Source organism: Bufo gargarizans, chromosome 7 (genome assembly GCF_014858855.1).
Source record: "Bufo gargarizans isolate SCDJY-AF-19 chromosome 7, ASM1485885v1, whole genome shotgun sequence".
NCBI lineage: Eukaryota > Metazoa > Chordata > Amphibia > Anura > Bufonidae > Bufo > Bufo gargarizans.
The window spans coordinates 77,908,648-77,930,498 of NC_058086.1; the positions used below are offsets into that span (position 1 = coordinate 77,908,648).

A 21,851-nucleotide genomic window follows, 5' to 3' on the forward strand; every position below is an offset into this window, starting at 1 on the left:
ATTCTCCACAGTGGCATAACTGACTTCCTTGGGTATCAGTATTCTGCTCAGGTACACCACAGGGTGCTCCATGCCCTCCTCCCCGACCTGACTCAATACGGCTACCAATCCAAACATTGAGGCATCTGTATGGACGAGAAACTTTTTAGAATGATCTGGTGCCGCTAATACAGGTGCCTCGCTGAGGGCGTTTTTAACTTTTGAATGGAGTCTGCACACTCTGGGGTCCATACACCTTGCTTGGGGAGAGACTTTTTGGTGAGGTCTGTGAGGGGCTTAGCTCTAGTTCTGTAATCATGTACAAACTTCCGGTAATACCCAGCGGTCCCCAAAAATGCCATAACTTGTGCATGGCTGGGGCCACTGGGTTATGGCCTTTACTTTGGTGGGTTCGGGCCTTTGTTTCCCCGGGCCCACTCGGTGGTACTGCACCTCTGCCATCCCTACATGACACTTGTCTGGTTTTAAAGTTAGCCCGGCGTTCTGGATTCTCTTGAGCACCACCGACACGTGCTCCAGGTGGGCCTCCCATGTGCAACTGAAGATGGCTATATCATCTAGATATGCACATGCAAAGTCCTGAAGTCCCTCTAAGAGCCGACCAGCCATCCTCTGAAAAGTAGTCTGGGCATTCTTCATCCCAAATGGCATGACCTTAAACTGGTACAGGCCAAATGGGGTGACCAAGGCCGACTTGGGGATGGCCTCCGGCTCCAAAGGGATCTGCCGATATTTCTTGCCCAGATATATAGTGGTCAAGTAACTCCCTTTTGACATCCGGTCTAGCAATTCGTCTACCCTAGGCATGGGGTAGGCATCGGTGACTGACCGGTCATTGAGCCTCTGGTAGTCAACACAGAAACGGGTCTTCCCATCCCGCTTCGGCACCAACACTACCGGGGAGGCCCACGGACTCTGGGAGGGTTATATCACTCCTAAGGCTAACATGTCTACTATCTTCTTCTGCATGCAATCCCTAACGGCCTCGGGTATGCGATACGGCTGCTGCCGGAGGGGTACATGGCCTGGGGTCTTCACTCTGTGGGCTGCCAGTGTCGGGTACCCTGGAACGGCAGAGAACATACCGCTAAATTTCCTTAGCAATTGGGAGGCTTACTGTCTTTCCTCTGTGTTTAAGTTGTCTCCCAGACTTACTTGTTCTACCCCAACGCGGCTGGCTGCTAGCATATCAGGTAAGGGGATTCCCTCGCTATCTTCGCCGGCTGGGGGTGCATACTGCGGATATCTCCTCGGCCATTTCTAAGTATGGCTTGAGCATGTTCACATGAAAGGATCTTCTGATCAGCTCAGAGTCACTACCACATAGGTGGTATCACTGGTCCGGGCTGCTATCTTGTAAGGACCATGCCAGGTGGCCTGTAATTTGTCTGTTTGGGTGGGCCTCAAGACTAGTACTTTTTGGTTGAGTTCAAATGCTTGGTCTCTTGCGCCCCTATCATACCACTGTTTCTGATGCTTTTGGGCCGACTGCAAGTTTTCCCGAACTGTGTCAGGTATGGCTTGCAGCCGGTCCCTCAGCTACAGAACGTAGGGGGTCCTGCCTCTCCCACGTCTCCCTCCCAATGTTCCCGTATCAGGTCCAGGGTTCCCTGTACCCTTCTCCCATACAGTAATTCGAAGGGAGAAAAGCCGGTGGACTCCTGGGGCACTTCCCGGTACGCAAATAAGTGGAGAAGGAAAGATTCCAAATTACGGCAGGTCTCTGTGAAGGTCTTTAGCATCTGTTTCAGCGTCTCATTGAATCGTTTACAGAGACCGTTCGTCTGGGGGGTTATAAGGAGAGCTCAGGATAGGTTTTACCCCACAGCTCTGCCAGAGCTGCTGGGTAATGGCTGCCATGAACGGTGTCCCTTGGTCGGTCACAATCTCCTGGGGAAATCACACCCTGGTAATGACCTTGACCAGGGCCTCTACTACCGTCTCAGCCTGAATATTAGAGAGGACCACTGCCTCCAGGTACCTAGTGGCATAATCTACTATAGTGAGGTTATACCTCTTGCCCGTGGCACTAGGTTTGTTAAGGGGTCCCACTAGGTCTACCGCTACGTGGAAAAAGGGTTCTCCTATTATGGGGAGGGGTCATAGCTTAGCCCAGGGTGGTCACCTCTCTTCCCTACCCGCTGACATACCTCGCAGGTCCTACAGTACTGGTCTATGTCCTGTGTGATTCTGGGCCAAAAGAAGGTCTGAGTCAATCTATTCTGGGTTTTCTTTATCCCTAAATGTCCAGCTAGGGGAATGTGGTGGCTAATCCACAACAGTTTGGTTTGGTATTTGCGGGGTACTATTAGTTGTTTTTTGGTCACTTGGTTGTCCCACTCTCCGATCCCATCTGTCACCCTGTATAACTGTCCATTGTCCCATTGAAACCTGGCCTGGTCTGTGTCTACCCGGGGTTTCTTTACGGCTCTGCTTTGTTCCCTTTGTTCCTTTTCAAAATCTTGGGGGGTGTCGCAGTACATAGTGGGGTTTAAGGCAAGGGTCGGGACATCAGTTCCTACCTGGGGTTCCTGAGAGCGTGCGATCTCCGTGGCCCGGGTCTGCTGCCGAGTAGTCATTGGTAAAGCTCCTTCATAGGCTGGTGTAACAAACTGGGAGGTTATACATCCAAAGTCATTCCCCACCAGCGCTTCGGCCGGCAGGTCAGCCATAATCCCCACCTCCAGTGATTTAGCTCCCGGACTGCTACGGTGTGTGCAGTGTGTTGGGATGGCTTGACCCGGTGAGGTTGGACAAGGGTAATGGTGGCTCCGCTGTCTCTCAGGCCCCTAGCCTTCTGTCCATTTAGGCGTACGGACTGGCAGTGATTTGCCCGGTTGTCTCCGGCGGCCTGTACAGGGTTGACCTTGTGCAGTATGGACCATTGCTCGGTGGGTTTTGGGGGTGAATACGCTGCAAAACTCCCTTGGGTAGCTTTACTGTAGTACTGGACGCAATGGGCTGCGGCTCGGTGCAGTGGTGCTGGTTGTCGGCCCCCTTGGTTAGACATGCTCTGCGGGCAGTTGGGTTTGATATGTCCTATTTGGTTATACCCATAGAACATTGGTGGTGACCTCTGTGATCCTTGATTGTTTAGTGCGGTGTAGGACGCATTGGGCCTGGCCGGTGTCGTGGATGTTGGGGTGTAGGTGGGGGTAAGCTGGACCGTCGGTGCTCTGCTACTCTCCATAGTCCTGCTATCGTGGTGTTCATCAGCCAGTCTAGCAGCCTCTTCTACCGTTCGAGGCCTGCGGTCACGAACCCAGTCTCTAACATCTGACGGAGCAAAATAAAAAAAACTGCTCCAGCAATAACAACTGTAAGGCATCTGCCAACGTGGTCGCCTGGCACCCCTGCATCCAGTTGCGGGCAGAGTGGTGCATACGGAAGGCCCACTCGGTAAAAGTGTCTCTGCCCGTTTTCCTGAGGGCCCTGAACTTTTTCCTATATGCCTCTGCCGTGACGGCATAGTGAGCCAGCAATATTTTTTACCTTGTCATAGTTCTTGACCTCTTCATCCGGCACCGCACTGTAGGCTCCCGCTGCTCGACCTGATAGCTAACTGCTCAATAATGCAGCCCGGCTATCTCTCTCCAGGGTCTCCAATGCACATTGTCGTTCGAAATCCTGCAAATAGCTGTCTATATCCATTTCGCCATCTGTAAAGGCTTTAAATGCAGCATAATTAATCTTACGTGCCTGTCCATTAGCAGCTCTCTGTAGTGCCATTACATCCCATTGTTGTGTTGCAGTAGCTTGTATTCTTGTGCTTTGTGCTTGCGCCATTATTTGGGTGATCGTCTCTTGTGATGGGTTGGGCCCCAAAATGCTAAGCCTCCATCTTATATCCTTTTGAAATTCAGTTTCTTCTCGCTCTATCAATTCAGCAATTATCGTGGCTTTCGGCTTGTTACTTGCCACTATGCCGTGTGCTTCCAGTAGTTTCTTTAGTGTCGTTGGGCCATGAATCTGTGGGCCATTCACTCCTTATTTTGGTTCAATATATCCATATATCCGGTTCAATCCGTACAGCGTCTCCCGAAAACCAAGTAAATCCGAAGGTGTTGTGAACATATAGCTCCCAATCCCCCACAAACAGGATCCAGGACTTCAGGAAGGGACTAATGATGATTAACTTTATTGATGGCCACAGCTAAGCCTTTTATCAAGTCCTCCGGCAAGGGTTACTCCCATGGGGCCCTTGTGGGGAACAGGCACACAAAATACAATGACCAATCAATATACAGAAGGATATAACACACTCCCACATGAACAGTAAAATCTCTCCTCTGTATCCTGGAGATAATTGGATAAAGGGGCCGGACATAGTTCCATGCGGTCGATGACCCAGACCATTGTGTTTTCTAAATGTATCAGAGGCAATATCCATTGTGTTTGTGGATTGCATCACGGGCAATATCCCTTGTGTTCGCTAACTGCGTCACAGGCAGATGAGGTGATTTGTGTACATTTAAAGGATGAAAAAATAATAATGAACAGCAGAGTCTGGGCATTCCTAAAACAGGGGTTTTGTCACACTAGTTATGGCTCCCCCCCCCCCCCCTTTTCATTGGATCAATAGGGGTAACAAAGTTCCAGGCAAATCCTGGAAAGGCATATCCTTCCCCTTCATCCACATACTTTCCCATCTCTTGGTTGAGAGCTAAACTGACATGTCTTTTTTTCAATTGTACTATGATGAGATATCTGCACAGCTTATTACAATACTATCAAAATTATATCAGAGCTGTGTGTTGAAATCTGGAAGTAAACAATAAAGGTTCCAATTGAATGAACTGAAACAGAAAGTATATTAAAACTAGATGTGCATTTCCTGAAGGAAATACCTAGTGCTTGAAAAGAGCTGAAAGCTTGTATGTATATGTGTGTGTGAGAGAGTTTAACATATAATAGCACAGTTCAAAATATGTAGTAATCTCTGCATAATATCTTGATTGGTGTTTTATTTTGAATATCATGAATATAGTACTAGAGGCACAGTCTATACTGACAAGTGTATCTAAATCATAGAATATGTAATATTGAATTGTAATGAAAGTATACGGTCAAAAAGAATTTGCAGTGTGTATTATTTTAAATGCCATGCAAAAATGTGGTACTTACTGACACCAGGTGTGTCCGAATAGTACGCACAATTGTAAAATATAATGGCATATTTAAAAGTACATAGCAATCTCTGCATAATAGTGTAGGTTGGTGAATAATTTCACATATAATGAATATAATACTAGAGGTGCAGTGTATACTAGTCAGACCACACATGGAGTACTGTGTACAGTTCTGTGCTCCTGTGAACAAGGCAGACATAGCAGAGCTGGAGAGGGTTCAGAGGAGGGCAACTAAAGTAATAACTGGAATGGGGCAACTACAGTACCCTCAAAGATTATCAAAAATTGGGTTATTTACTTTAGAAAAAAGATGACTAATAGGGGAGATCTAATAACTATGTATAAATATATCAGGGGCCAGTACAGACATCTCTCCCATCATCTGTTTATCCAGAGGAAAAAAGCAGTCTGGTTTGAGAGCTGCACTTATACAAGCAGACAAACAACAAGAGTTTGTGAGCATCCGCGTGTTTGATTTCAAGTGTGTGTTTGTATTAAAGGGGTTCTGCACTTTCAATTAACTGATGATCTATCCTCTGGATAGATCATCAGCTTCTGATCGGCCGGGGTCCGACACCTGGGACCCCCGCCGATCAGCTGTTTGAGAAGACAGCTGCGCTCCAGGAGCGCCGCGGCCTTCTCATTGTTTACCGCCGGGCCGCCCGCCCACTGACGTCACGACTTGTATCAACTACAGTGGGCGCGGCTAAGCTCCATTCAAGTGAACAGAGCTTAGCCGCGCCCACTCTAGTTGATACAAGTCGTGACGTCAGTGGGCGGGCGGCCCGGCGGTAAACAGTGAGAAGGCCGCGGCGCTCCTGGAGCGTAGCTGTCTTCTCAAACAGCTGATCGGCGGGGGTCCCGGGTGTCGGACCCCGGCCGATCAGAAGCTGATGATCTATCCAGAGGATAGATCATCAGTTAATTGAAAGTGCAGAACCCCTTTAAGCGTGTGACTTTAGATTACGTGAGGGTGTGTCTGTGAGAGTTACATTATTTGTGTGCATTGATGAATGGCTGTGCCTGACTTTATTGTACTCTATACCAAGTCAGAGCAGTGTAGTCTAGTTTATACACTGTGAATTGCTTTTGATGCCAGGTTTATTTCATAACAGATGAGAGTATACTGTGATTAAATTTATTTTTTAAAAATTCTCTTCCTTCTCCAGGGTGTTGCACAGATGAGTAATTAGGGTGTGGCTATCTAATTAGGATGCCGAGAGCTGCACTTATACAAGCAGACAAACAACGTGAGTTTGTGAGCGTTTGTGTTCAAGTGTGTATTTGTATTAAGTGTGTGACTTTAGATTACGCGACTTGAGATTCAGGGACTTTAGGACGGGACTACAGTAAGTTAGATTCTTATCACTGCACCATATTGTATGTGTTCCATTATTGACAGTGCCGTCCAGTGCATATCTTATCTAATGCATGCAGTCCTGGAGCATCTATTTGGGCGTGCATATCTTTGTTCAAAATTTGAGCAAATTGCCGTTTGGAATCCCACATTGTGTATCTAACCGGGCGAGTTTCAACACTGAGAAGCGTTGACTATTTGGAAAAGAGTTTGCTGCTCACTGAGCAAGAACTCTATGGAGTAGATATGGGGGAGGGTGGTAGTGAGGAGGCTCAGGAAAGTGAGGTAGCTAGCTGGGTAACAGAAAGCAGGATAGAGGTAAGATTGCCAGGGAGGTTAGCCCTGATCTGACACACCCCAACAAGTTTGCAAGGTTGGCAGATGAGGGTGATGTCCGTTCAGGGAGAGCACTGCTGCAGCCGGACCCTTCTTCTGCCAGTCAGGGGAATGTCATATCCAGTAAGCAGGGGACCAGGAGAGCAGGGCAGGCATGATAGGTGCTGGTAGTGGGAGACTCAATTATTAGGAGTACAGATAGGGTGATCTTTCACAAAGACCGGGATCATCAAACAGTGTGTTGTCTTCCTGGCGCTAGAGTTCGACACAGTGCGGATCAGGTTGACAGATTACTGGGAGGGGCTGGAGAAGATCCAGCAGTCATGGTCCATATAGGAACTAATGACAAAGTTAGAGGTAGGTGGAGCGTCCTTGATTTTAGGGATTTAGGTCACAAACTTAGGACCTCAACGGTAGTGTTTTCCAGTATACAACCTTTCCCACGAGCCACATAAGAAAGGCAGTGGGAGATTAGGGAGGTTAACAAGTGGCTCAAGAACTGGTGTAGGAAGGAGTGGTTTGGGTTCCTGGAGAACTTGGTTGACTTGTCTGTCTGCTACAGGCTCTATCGTAGGGATGGGCTGCACCTTAATGGGGAAGGGGAAGCTGTATTGAGAGCGAATATAGCTAGAATGTTAGAGGAGTGTTTAAACTAGGGACTGCAGGGGGGGGGGGGGGGTTATTACATTATAGGATAGGAAGATAGAGACCGGGGACAAGGTAATAGGACTGGGGGAGGAACAGTTCAGAAGGAAATGTGTAGGGTAAAAATATACATAAACCTCAATTATATGTATACTAATGCCAGAAGCCTGACTAATAAAACTGGTGAATTGGAATTAGTGATGTGTAAGGAGGACAATGACATAGTGGGAATAACTGAGACATGGCTAGATGATAGCTATGACTGGGCAGTTAATGTACAGGGTTACAGTCTGTTTAGAAAGGATTGCTAAAACTGGAGAGGGGGAGGGTTCTCCCTTTATGTAAAGTCCTTTCTAAAGCCCCCAGTCCGAGAAGATATAAGTGAGGGACATTAACATGTGGAGTCACTGTGGGTAGAAATACATAATAAAAAAACTATAATAAAATACTAATAGGAGTTTATTACAAACCACCTAATATACCAGAGTCCACAGTAAATCTGCTACTAAATGAGATAGACAAGGCAGCAGATCATAAAGAGGTCATTATTATGAGGGACTTCAACTATCCAGATATAGAGATGTCGCGAACATAACATTTTCCATTCGCGAACGTGCGAACCGCAATAGACTTCATTAGGAAGACGAATTTGAAAACCCACAGGGACTCTTTGTGGCCACAATAGTGATGGAAAAATTGTTTCAAGGGGACTATCACCTGGACTGTGGCATGCCGGAGGGCGATCCATGGCAAAACTCAGATGGAAAATTACGTAGTTGACCCAGAGTGTGGTAAGTTGAGATCGCAATGTGGTTTATAGAACTTGAATTAATCGCATTGCGATTTCAACTTTCTCAAATCCAACAGTACATTCTAGCATGGAGTCGTTCCCATGGTGATGGGGACGCTCCATGAGCACGGAAGTCGGCAGAAGCTCTAAGTTGAAATCGCAATGCGATTTATAGAACTTCTATAAATCGCATTGCGATTTCAACTTAGAGCTTCTGCCGACTTCCGTGCTCATGGAGCGTCTCCATCACCATGGGAACGACTCAATGCTAGAATGTACTGTCAGATGTGAGAAAGTTGTAATCGCAATGCGATTAATGCAGGTTATATTAATCGCATTGCAAATTCAACTTAGAGCTGCTGGGTTCCTAATGGTTGTATTGCTAGAATATAACGAAGATTGAGAATATAGTGCTATATTCGTTATATTCGTCAATTCTAGCAATACAACCATTAGGAACTTAGCTCTAAGTTGAATTCGCAATGCGATTAATATAACCTGCATTATTCGCATTGCGATTACAACTTAGATCTGAGTTCCTAATGGTTGTATTGCTAGAATTGACAACGAATATAGCACTATATTCTCAATCTTTGTTATATTGTAGCAATACAACCATTAGGAACCCAGCTCTAAGTTGTAATCGCAATGCGATTAATATAACCTGTATTAATCGCATTGCGATTAAAACTTTCTGACACTGCAGCTTCAGAATTAATCTAAGATGGATGCTGTCCTTGCTTTTTGATAGGCGGTGGGAGGGTCTGGGAGGGAGGGTATGATGATTGGCTGGAATATGTCTGCTGACTGTGAGGAACAGGGTCAAAGTTTGCTCAATGATGACGTATAGGAGGCGGACCGAACATCGCATATGTTCGCTCGCAGCGGCGAATGCGAACAAGCTATGTTCGCCGGGAACTATTCGCCGGCGAATAGTTCGGGACATCTCTACCCAGATATAGACTGGGAAACTGAAACCTATACATCTCATAAAGGAAACAGGTTCTTGGCAATAACCAAAGACAATTACTGTGACGAATACCGTACACCGACTGACGTCAAATAAGTAGGGCCAGCGAGATACGGTATAGTCACTGGTTTCCAAGACGTGATTTTACGCCCTCCTGGGAGTACGTAAGGTCCGCTTGGTACAGTTTACACAGACGCCTCCTGTCCACGCGGGCACAGAGAGGGCACAAGCTGAGAGAGCCTTTTCACTGCCCCAGTGAAACAGCACTTTCTCAGCCTGGGTAGTCTGCCACCAGTTTCTTGTTTGATATAAGCCCGGTCCGCTAATGGGATTATTTAGGGTGAGAAACCAACCCACAGTAGTGTATAACTATGCCAAAACACATACGTGGGAATTCTTGGATTGAGATACCAGAACAGCACAAGAGTAAATTATATATTTAATCGCCTTAAGGGCTCACTAGATATAACACTATACACACCAAGAATATATTCCAAGATATGGTACAAACAGGATTAAACAGAGCAAAGTCAGATATATGAGTCCTTTGGGTTGATTAATAATGATTCCTGTAATCCTTGGCTGTTGTCACATCGGAGACAGCAATTTTAAAGGTCCCTCCAAATACAATCATATTTCCTCATGAATTGCCGGTTCCAGGATGTCTGATAGTTGCTTTTGTTCTGAGGAATGACTTAGACCCCCTGCAGGGAAGTTTACCTGCAGGATCCGGGCTGTCTGAATGGAGGTGTAAAATTTAACCAAATGTGGCCTGCTAGGAGTTTTCCGCTATCTTATTGTGCTTTGAAGCAGGGCCGTCCTGTGGAGTTTGATTTCCTCTGCCACTCCTGGAGCAAATGTCAGGAATGAAATCATACTGCATATTCCTCACAACTACCTTTCCCAACTGGTTCAGGACCTGACTAGAGGGACAGCCATACAGGACTTAGTATTAACCAATAGATCTGACAGAACAACAGAAGTGCAGGTTGGGGGAAACCTGGGAATTAGTGACCATAAAGAAATAACCTTCCAATTGTCATTCAAAAGAGTGTTTCTTCAGGGAGGAACAAAAATACCACACTTCAAAATAGCAAGATTTAGCCAACTAAGAGAGGCCATAGGCCTAACTAACTGGGACAAAGTCCTCAAAAATAAAAAATCCTGCCACAAAATGGGATATTTTTAAAAGCATCCTAAAATTTAATTGTGAGAGGTACATACCTTATGGGAATGAAAGGTTAAGGAACAAGAAAAAAACAATGTGGATAAATAAAACTGCAAAGAAAACAATACATGACAAAAAGAGAGCATTTAAATCACTAAAACAGTAGGTTAGCGAGGAAGCACTGAAAAACTGTAAGGAAAAAAATAGAATATGTAAAAAAACTAATTAAAACAGCCAAACTAGAGACTGAGAGATTAATTGCCAAAGAGAGCAAAACTAATCCTAAAATGTTCTTTTTATATAATTCAATGATTCAATTTTATATAGTTCAATTATATAAATGGTAAAAAGAATAAATCTGAAGGTGTTGGCCTTTTAGAGAGTAATCAGGGGGGTGTTGCAGAGCTATTAAATTTTTTTTCTCCACTGTATTAACTGCAATAAATAAACCATCAGATTAAATGCAGAATGTAAAAGTAAAGGCCCAGTCCTTTGAATCTAGAGGAAAAAAAAAAAAAACAGGCTGGTTTTGAGATCGTGTTTGATTTAAGTGTGTGTTTATATAAGTGTGCGACTTTAGATTAAGTGACTGCAGATTCAGGGACTTCAGTGGGGGACTGCAGTAAATCAGTTTCCTATTACTGCATTCTATTGTATTTTTCGCTTTCGTTCTGTAATCCTCATCTAGTATGTGTTCCATAAATGACATCGCAGTCCAGTGCACATCTTGTCTGATGTATGCAGTCCTAGAACAGCCGTTCGAGGGTTTATATCATTGTTCAAAATGTGAGCAAATTACCCATTTGGAATCGCAAAATGAGTATCTAAACACACAAATTTCAACACTAAGGCGTTAGCAATTTGGAAAAGAGTTTGATGCTCACTGAGCAAGCACTCTATGGGCTAGATGAGGGGGAGGGTGAAAGCGAGGAGGCTGAGGAAAGTGAGGTAGCTAGGGAGGGTAGCCCTGATCTGTCTCACCCCAACAAGTTTGCACGGTTGGCAGATGAGGGTGATGTCGGTTCAGGGACAGTACTGCTGCAGCCGGACTCTTCATCTGCCAGTCAGGGGAATGTCAGCTCCAGAAAGCAGGGGACCAGGAGAGCAGGGCAGGGCAGACAGGTGCTGGTAGTGAGAGACTCTATTATTAGTGGTACAGAAAGGGCGATCTGTCACAAAGACCGTGATCGCCGAATAGTGTGTTGTCTTCCTGCCGCTAGAGTTCGACACATCGCAGATCGGGTTGACAGATTACTGGGAGGGGCTGGAGAAGATCCAGCGGTCATGGTCCACATCAGAACTAATGACAAAGTTAGAGGAAGGTGGAGAGTTCTTAAAAATTATTTTAGGGATTTAGTTTAAAAGCTTAGGGCAATGACCTCAAAGGTAGTGTTTTTTAAAATACTGCCTGTACCACTAGCCACACGAGGAAAGGCAGCGTGAGATTAGGGAGGTTAACAAGTGGCTCATTAACTGGTGTAAGAATGTCACGAGGGTGTCAAGAACCACGCCTGACTCCGTTATACCCGGGGTCAGGAAGTCGCAGCGGTTGGCTGCGCGCTCTATGTAAGATAGGGCTGTTTACTTATGGTAGCTTTCTGGGTTTGCTTTGCAACCCTTTTTGGCTCACTCAGGGATCCGTAGCTCCTTCTCCTCAGCTGTTCCTTGTCCAGCACTCCCAACCTCATTATATTCCCCTCTCTCACTTCTCTGGTTGCCAGATATAGAGCTTCCTGCCTGGACTTCTATACTGACCCACTGGAGCTGTGTTGCTGCGTTCTCTGGTTGTTGGTCCAGAACGTTTCCCTCCGGATCCCTGTTGGACCTTTGTGGTCTGCTGTGGTTGCCCACTTGGGTTTATGTGTTTGTCTGTATTGTCTGTCCTCTCCCTGGTGTTTCCCTCTTAATGTCAGTGGTGCGGACTAGCGATCCCACCGGCCCGTTCGCTATCTAGGGCTCATTTTAGGGAAAGACGGGGTTTAGGCACGCGATCGCCGCACGGGTGAGGAACCCGTCTAGGGACGTCAGGGCAGTCAGGTGCCAGCCGCAAGGTGAGTCAGGGGTCACCACCTTTCCCTCTCCCTTGGGCAGGGCTTTCCCTTTTCCCTCCCTGTGCGTGACGCCGGTCATTACAAGGAAGGAGGGGTTTGGGTTCCTGGAGAACCGGGTCGACTTCTGTCAGCTCTATCGTAGGCATGGTTGCACCTCAATGGGGAAGGGGCAGCTGTGTTGGGAAGGGAGGGTAATTACGTTATAGGATGGGAAGATAGTCCAGATAGAGACCGGGGGCAAGGTAGGGGACTAATGTAAGGAGGGACAAGAACAGTTCAGAAGGAAAGGTGTAGGGCAAAAAATATACATAAACCTCTTAATTGTATGTATACTAATGCCAGAAGCCTGACTAATAAAACTGGGGAACTGGAATTAGTGATGTATGAGGAGGACTATGACATAGTGGGAATAACTGAGACATGGCTGGATGATAACTTCGACTGGGCAAGACAAGATTACAGTCTATTTAGAAAGGATCGTCAAAACCCGAGAGGTGGAGGGGTCTGCCTTTATGTAAAGTCCTGTCTAAAGCACAGAGTCCGAGAAGATATAAGTGAGGGACATGAACATGTGGAGTCACTGTGGGTAGAAATACATGGAGGCAAAAATAATAATAAATTACTAATAGGAGTTTATTATATACCGCCTTATATACCAGATTAACCAATAGACCTGACAGAACAACAGATGTGCAGGTTGGGTGACACCTGGAAAATAGTGACCATAAAGTAATAACCTTCCAGTTATCATTCAAACTAGCGTTTCTACAGGGAGGAACAAAAATACCAAACTTCAAAAAAGCTAAATTTAGCCAACTAAGAGAGGACATAGGCCTAACTAACTGGGACAAAGTCCTCAAAAATAAAAATACTGTCACAAAACAGGATATTTTTAAAAGCATCCTAAAATCTAATTGTGAGAGGTACATACATTATAGGAATAAAGGGTTAAGAAACAATAAAAAAACAATGTGGATAAATAGAACTGTAATGAAAGCAATAAATGACAAAAAGAAAGCATTTAAATCACTAAAATAGGAGGGTAGCGAGGAAGCAAAAGAGAGCCAAAGAGAGCAAAACTAACCCTAAAATGTTCTTCAATTATATAAATGGTAAAAAGTATACATCTGAATGTGTCGGCCCTCTACAGAGCAATGAGGGGGAAGTTGCAGAAAGCGATGAGGAGAAAGCAAAGCTATTAAATACTTTTTCCCCACTGAATTCACTGAGTAAAATAAACTGTCAAATGAAATGCAGAATGTAAAAGTAAATTCCTCATTAAAAGTGCCCTGTCTAACCCAGGAAGAAGTACAACAGGGACTTGCGATTAAAATAGGCAAATCGCCAGGACCAGATGGCATACACCCCCATATCCTAAGAGAATTAAGTAATGTCATAGCCAGACCCTTATTTCTGATATTTACAGACTCTATACTGACAGCGAGTGTTCCACAGGATTGGCGTATAGCAAATGTGGTTCCAATATTCAAAAAGGGTGAAAAAACAGACCCCGGAAACTATAGGCCGGATCTCAAATGAAAACAAGCAAATAACGCAATATCAGCATGGCTTCATGAGGGATCGGTCATGTCAAACTAATTTAATCAGTTTCTATGAGGAGGTAAGTTCTAGACTTCACAGCACCGAATGAATGGATGTTGTATATCTGGAGTTCTCCAAAGCATTTGATACTGTACCACATAAAAGGTTAGTATATAAAATTAGAATGCTTGGACTGGGAGAAAATGTCTGTATGTGGGTAAGTAACTGGTCCAGTGTGAGAAAACAGTGGGTGGTTATTAACGGTACACACTCAGATTGGGTCACTGTCACTAGTGGAGTACCACAGGGGTCAGTATTGAACCCTATTCTCTACAATATATTTATTAATGATCTTGTAGAAGGCTTGCATAGTAAAATATTAATTTTTGCAGATGACACTAAACTGTGTACAGTAATTAATACGGAAGAGGACAGTTTACTGCTACAGAGGGATCTTGATAGTAATGGACGATTCGCGAATGCGATCAAATGTTCGCGAACCGCAAGTTAGCTGTGGGCCCCATTCACTTTAATGGCAGGCGAACGTGAAAAACCTTCAGATCATATTTGCAGCTATCAAATACTTACTAGAAGTGCACAAATCGTCCCACAACATAGATAGTGACATACTAGAGGGGGGTTAATGGCAAATATTCCCTTAAAAAAATATTTATTTTAATTAGGGGCCATTTTTATGCATCTTAAAGGAAAACTCTCAAAAATGTTCCCTGCTGGAGCCTAGAAGGATTTTATTTTAGGTCACGGCAGTACAGGCCCCAAACATTAGGCATTCACCGGACAGAAAACATCAAGTGATTATGTGGCTAGAGGTATATTAGACGGTCATTGGATAGCAATTTTACTTCAGGCCAGTGGATTACAGGCCCCAAAAATTATGCATTCACCGTACATATTAGAACAAGTTATTATGTGGCTGGAGGTATATTAGACGGTCATTGGATATCTGCAGGTCAGTACAAATACATGTCAAATACATATGTTTAAAAAGAACTAAAAACATAAAATTGGATTAAAAACATGGCTAACGAAATCCCCCCTCTTGATAAAACCCCAAATGATAAAAGTTGAAATTTGACAACAAGTGGTCATCACAGGTTTTGAATTCCTCCGAGGCCCCAAACATTAGGTATTCACCGGAAAGAAAGGGCCCTTTATGCCGCTGTATTTACATAAGACATAGAGCATTCTTTTTTCTGTGTAGTGGCGGATATTTGTGGGCTGGCATGAGGAAATTCAATTAAACGTGGTTGTCACAGGTGTTGAATTCTTCCATGATCCATGGCTCATTCATTTATAGAAATGTGAGGTAGTCCACACTGTCGTGAGCTAGGAGAGTGCGATAATAGGTCATGATCCCCCCTGCTGCACTGAACGTCCTTTCGGATGGGACACTCGATGAGGGGCAAGCCACGAGTTCCATGGCAAATTGTGCCAGCTGTGGCCACAGGTCAAGCCTGCACAACCAGTAGTCTAGTGGTTCCTCTCTTCTCAGAGTGTCCACATCGGCCTTTAACCCGATGTAGTCAGACACCTGTGGGTCTAGGCGTTCCCTGAGGCTGGATCCAGAGGGTGGCTGTTGATGGGTTTGATGCAAGAATTATCTCATATCCGAAGTGACCAACACATCTTCAAACCGCCCTCTTCATGCATGTGCGGTAGGATTGGTACCCACAGCTGTTTATCTGTGGGTGGAAATTCCTCTGCCAGAGCCCGCAACAGCAGAATGCAGCATCTCTCGAAGCAAGGCCTGGAAATGCTGCATTCTGGCAGCCCTCTGTGATGCTGGTAACATGTCTGCCATTTTGTGTTTGTACCGGGGGTCCAAGTACGTTGCAACCCAGTACTGGTCCTTGCCCTTTATGCTTTTTATACGGGGGTCCCTCTTCAAACACTGGAGCAGGAAGGCCCCTATTTGCACTAAATTAGAAGCGGTGGAGCGTTGTCCTTGGTCCTCCCCGAATCCACGGACAACAGCAGGGATCCCAGAAAAGTTTAAAGCCTGCTCTTCTTGCTCCTTCTTCTCCTCCTCCTCCTTCCCCCAGGCACCAACCTCCTCTGACTCCTCTTCAGACTCCTGCTGACTTGTCTCAGATGGTGTAGCCCCCCCCGGGAATTCATTTAGCATTGCCACTTCCTAATCTTCCATCTCCTGTTTGTTGACGCTTTGATCAATAACACAATGCAATGGACGCTCCAGAAAGAAGGTGTAAGGTACTATGTCACTGATGGCACCCTGGCTGTGACTAACCAGTTTGGTGATCTCATCAAATGGCCGCATAAGTCTGCATGCTTTGCGCATGAGTAGCCACTGGAGCGGTGAAAAGAAACCAAGCTCCCCAGAACCTGTCTTGCCGCAAAATTCGTACAGGTAGTCGTTAATGGCACGTTTCTGCATGTGTCATTTTGAACCGTTTCAGCAAGCTCAGCAGATTGGCACTGTTGTCGCACACCACTTTACTAACTGTCAAATTTAGCAGGGTTAGCCACTGATCGGCCTGTGACCGCTGAGCTGAAAGGAGTTCAGGACAGTTGTGGCTCTTGGCTTCCAGGCACCACAGCCGCAGCACAGCATGGCAATGTCTCACCTGGCACGTCAAATAGATTCTGGGAAGCTTGGGAGGTGCAGCGAAAGAGGCAGTAGCAGTGGAAAAGGAGGAGTCAGTCAAGGAGGAGACAGAGGATGGAGTAGGAGGAAGAGAATAAGAGGCAGGCCTGCACGCAATATGTGGCCTTTCACACCAAATCCACATGGGTGCCATAGGTTGCGTGCTTGACATCCCCCAAAAGGTTCACCCAGTGGGCAGTAAAAGTTATGTACCTTCCCTGCCCGTGTTTGCTAGACCACGTGTCTGTGGTCAGATGCATCTTGGCACCGACATTGTGTGCCACAGAGATACAATTACTTGCCGCTAAACATGGCCATATAGCTCTGGGATGCCCTTCTGGAAGAAATATTTTCTTCCGGGGACCTTCCATTGCGGTGTGCCAATGGCCACACATTTTCTAAAGGCCTTTGAGTCCACCAGTTTATATGGCAGTAGTTGGCGGGCTAGCAGTTCCAACAAGCCAGCGGTCAGCCTTTGGGCAAGAGGGTTATCCGTCGCCATCAACTTTTTACATTCGAACAATTGGCCCACGGAAGCCTGCCTTTTGCCAGATGAACGCAACGACAGCACGGTGGAAATTGGTGTGAAGGACAAATGGGAGGAGATATAAGAAGGAGAAGAGGCAGGACGTGGAGCACCGGGAGTGTGGCTTTGTGGGTTCTGATGGCGTTTCTTCCACTGGGCTCGGTGATGGGAGGCCAGGTGCCGGTCGTCCCTAGGTGAGTGTTGGACTTACCGCGATTTATGCGTTGACAGCACAGGCTGCAGATAGCAAAACTATTGTCAGCAGCTGACACATTAAAAAAATCCCACATTGCGGAGCCATGTGTCGGCGTCCTGGGAGCGCCAGATGTGACCGCGCATGGTGGCTCCAGATATATTTGCAGTCTGCTTTTTGCCTCCTGTGCACTGTGACCTCTGCCTGCTTCTCCTCCTTTTACCCCCTGTCTGCTGCTCTGTCTCGCCCTCTGACCTCCCCTCCTCTTCCTCTCTTGTGGGCACTCACATGACATCCATCGACACGTCATCATCGTAACCTTCACCACCACTGACATTACAGATCTCGGAGTAGGCAGGGGATCTCCATCCTTGGGCTAATCTGGGTACTGTCGTCAGACCACTGGGTGGCGGCCGTTGCAACCTCCTCGTCCTCATCCGATGCCAAGAATGGCTGAGCATCGGTAAAGTCTGGGAATGGATGGGAAAATAATTCCTCTGACTCGAGTGAAGGGGCTATGGTGGGGGTGGTGTCTTTGGGGGTGCACAAAGCAGAGATTGAGGAGTTTGCTGATACAGAGGATGAGGAGGGTGCAGGAGCGGAAGGCTGAGTGAGCCACTCAACCAACTCTTGTGTGCCCTTTGACGTAATCACATGCACCTTCTCCAACTATCCATTTATGCTCTGGCCTGGTGCACCTGCCCGACCCCTACCACACCTGCAGAATAGCCTGCCTCTTCCTCTGCCTGTCATTTTCAAAATTACCCTGTGACAAAGTCCCTATAGAAGAGCAGTGTTTTTGGAAGCAGGTATATCGCAGGCCTCAATCAATATTTGGTGGAAGCCGGTATATCAATCCCCTCTATCAGTATTTTGTGGAAACAGGTATATAGAACCCCTTAATAAGTATTTGCTAGAAGCTGGTAAATCAAACCCCTTATTCAATATTTGCTGGAAGCTGGTGTATCGCAGGCCTCAATCTATATTTGGTGGAAGCTGGTGTATCACACCCCTCAATCAATATTTTGTGGAAGCTGGTGTATCGCACCCCTCAATCAATATTTTGTGGAAGCAGGTATATCGCACCCCTTAATCAGTTTTTTTGGGGGGGGGCAACAGGTATATCACACCAGTTGCAATTAGTCATTCCAATAACGTTTGTCCCTCCTATCTAACTGCAGTATCGCAGCAGAACCGCACACAACTGCTGCACAATACAAATGCTCTCTAATATACTTTGTAAGTTAGAATGTATAAGTATATCGCACCCCTCTGTATGTCACACCTATCACAAAGCACACCTATAAAGGACTTTTGTGGCCCTATTAGCTAGCGTTTGGTGTCCCTAACAGTCTGTCCCTACTCCATACAGCAACCTCTCCCTACACTGGAAAAAAACAGAGTGTAAATTGGCTGGTAGATCGGGTTTATTTATAGGGTAGGGGGTGTGTCCATGTGCTAAAACATCTTAATTTGCTGTCCTGTCCCACCTGATAAATGTGTCATGGGTCAAAGTTCTGCACAATGCAAAAGAATATAGCGAAATGACCACCGGGCGAACTGCAAGGCCATCTCTAGATCTAGATAGATTGGAGGCTTTGGCAGATAAGTGGCAGATGAGGTTTAACACTGATAAATGTAAGGTTATGTACATGGGAGGGAATAATGCGAATCACCCGTACATACTAAATGGTAAAACACTGGGTAACACTGGACAAAGGACCTAGGAATTTTAGTGAACAAAGCTGTAGAAACCAGTGTCAGGCAGCTGCTGCCAAGGCCAATAAGATAATGGGTTGCATCAAAAGGGGCATAGATGCCCGCGATGAGTAAATCCCGCGCCTGCGCCATCCCTTTTAGTATTCGGCGCAGGCTCAGTGATTGAAGGACACACTCCTGCTGCTGGCTTCCTTCCTTTGGCGCAGGCGCAGTGATGAAGCCGGCAGCAGGAGCGAGTCCTTCACTGACTGCACCTGCGCCAAATACTAAACGGGACGGTGCAAGCATGGGATATGCGGGACACTGAGGAGAACTCGAAAGTCAATCAACTGGACCTGGGCCTGCCAAAGGGTGCGTAATCAATAAATTCCAGCAGCTGTGTCTTTGCAATCTAAATTTATTCCAGAGATGTCCTACAACGAGGATGCGTTTTGGCTAACATGCCTTCAAACATACAGAGTATATACAGTCCTGAACAAAAGTTTAAGACCAAGACCACTTGATCTTAACAAGGTTCCAAGTAGATCTTCAACATGCAACAAGAAGAAATGGGAGTGAGACAAAAAATGTTTTGAGCATTCAATTTAATGAAAACAACGAATAAACTGAAACAGGCTGTTTTTCATCTGATCAAAAGTTTAGGACCACATGCCTTTAAAAGGCCAAATCTGTGCAAAGATGTGTATTCATTGTCATTTTCTGTCAGGTAGTCACACGTTGTGATAGCAAAGGCAAAAAAACTCTCCCTTTTTGAACGTGGTCGGGTTGTTGAACTGCATAAGCAGGGTCTCTCACAGCGCGCCATCGCTCCTGAGGTGGGACGCAGTAAGACAGTCATTTAGAATTTCTTAAATGATCCTAAAAGGTTATGGAACAAAAAAGTCAAGTGGAAGACCCAAAAAAATGTCATCTGCACTGATCCGGAGGATCCAATTGGCTGTCCGTTAAGACACTGGACGATCCTCGCCCCAAATTAAGGCCCTTCCTGGTGCTGACTGCAGCCCCATAACCATCAGATGGCATCTGAGACTGAAGGGCTTCAAAAACAAAAAACGTCTTCAAAGAACTCGTCTCCTTGAACGCCACAGAACTGCTCGTTTGGACTTTGCAAGAGAGCACCAAACATGGGACATTCAAAGGTGGAAGAAAGTTTTATTCTCTGATGAGAAAAAAATTTAACCTTGATGGTCCTGATGGTTTCCAACATTACTGGCATGACAAGCAGATCCCACCTGATATGTTTTCTACGTGCCACAGTGGAGGGGGCGCCATAATGGTCTGGGGTGCTTTTTCCTTCAGTGGAACAATGGAACTTCAGGAAGTGCAGGGGCGTCAAACGGCCGCTGACTATGTCCAGATGTTGCAGAGAGCATTCCTCATGACTGAGGGCCCTCGCCTGTGTTGTAACGACTGAGTTTTTCAACAGGACAACGCTACAGTACACAATGGCTGCAGGACAAGGGACTTCTCTTAGGAGAATAACATCCCTCTTTTGGCTCATCCTGCGTGTTCCCCTGATCTCAATTGAGAAATCCAATTGAGAACCTTTGGGGATGGATGGCAAGGGAAGTTTACAAAAATGGACAACAGTTCCAGACAGTAGATGGCCTTTGTGCGGCCGTCTTCACCACTTGGAGAAATGTTCCCACTCATCTCATGAAAACGCTTGCATCAAGCATGCAGAAACGAATTTTGGAAGTGATAAACAATAACGGCGGAGCTACTCATTACTGAGTTCATATTTGGAATTTAGATTTCTGTTTTGGGGGGTTTATTTTTATTTTTTTTTGAGGTGTGGTCCTAAACTATTGATCAGCTGAAAAACAGCCTGTTTCAGTTTATTTGTTCTTTTCATTAAATTGAATGCTCAAAAAATGTTTTGTCTCACTCCCATTTCTTCTTGTTGCATGTTGAAGCTCTGCATGGAACCTTGTTAAGACCCAGCCATGCTAAATATGATTTATTGCAATTTTTGAAGTGGTCTTAAACTTTTGATCAGGACTGTATATATGAAAATGTACCACCTACAAGGACGTCCAATCACCTCAGATTGAGGGTGGAACAATCAAGATATTCAATTCAATAAAGAGGAATGGTCAAGAATTACTCCTGATCTGCAACCACAGGTTGAAGTTATTGCTGCCAAAGAAGGTTCAACCAGTTATTAAATCCAAGGGTTCACATACTTTTTCCACCTGCACTGGGAATGTTTACATGATGTGTTCAATAAAAACATGGTAACATTTAATTATTTGTGTGTTATTAGTTTAAGCAGACTGATTGTCTATTGTTGTGACTTAGATGAAGATCAGATCACATTTTATGACGTATTTGTGCAGAAATCCATATCATTCCAAAGGGTTCACATACTTTTTCTAGCATCTGTATATATAAGAAAATGTACTGCCTACAAGGATGTCCAATCACCTCAGATTGAGGGTGGAACAATCAAGATGGTATTCAATTAAACTATGATGAGAATGTATTGGGAGATAGCATACAAAAAAACAATAAGAAAAAAGAAAAAACAGTAGCGAATTCTACCTTACATAGTTTCAATCACATATGAGTATCAACTCAAAATTCTTCACTAAGTGGTTGAAGTCTAGAAAAAATATATACAAAAAAACATGTAGTTAATGATATCATAAAGGCAGACAATGATTGAAACTATGTAAGGTAGAATTCGCTACTGTTTTTCTTTTTTCTTATTGTTTGGACTCCAGTTGGCTGACAACTCACTCCAATTAGCTCTTGGAGATGTCATTAGTCTAGGGGTTCACATACTTTTTCCACCGG

At 45.3% G+C, this 21,851-nt stretch overlaps 1 protein-coding gene across 1 annotated transcript in view; it reads right to left on the reverse strand.

Moving 5' to 3' along the window:
• Positions 1-21,851, reverse strand: part of SHISA8 (shisa family member 8) — a 953,154-nt gene that overhangs the window by 65,967 nt on the left and 865,336 nt on the right. The gene's annotated exons all lie outside the window — the stretch shown is intronic.